Source organism: Odontomachus brunneus, unplaced genomic scaffold (genome assembly GCF_010583005.1).
Source record: "Odontomachus brunneus isolate Ranch 3 - 2012 unplaced genomic scaffold, Obru_v1 Obru_scaffold_038, whole genome shotgun sequence".
Lineage (NCBI taxonomy): Eukaryota > Metazoa > Arthropoda > Insecta > Hymenoptera > Formicidae > Odontomachus > Odontomachus brunneus.
Genome location: NW_022639488.1, coordinates 385,541 through 385,754, shown reverse-complemented (window position 1 = coordinate 385,754; position 214 = coordinate 385,541).

The window sequence follows — 214 nt, the reverse complement described above, 5'->3', positions numbered from 1 at the left end:
TATATTGTAGAGGTCACCCTCCTGAGTAACTCTCAGAAGGTTTTAGCCGTGGCTCGTTGTTCGTTAAAAAGTTATTAATAAAAGAAGTTGCACAAAATGAGTATAATTTTTGGACACTGTATATACAAAAACGATACTGTGTACTGTCAACGAGCAATATCGAATAATAACTGCAATATCGAATGACTAGCGGGGGGCTGCACCCCCCGCTCCC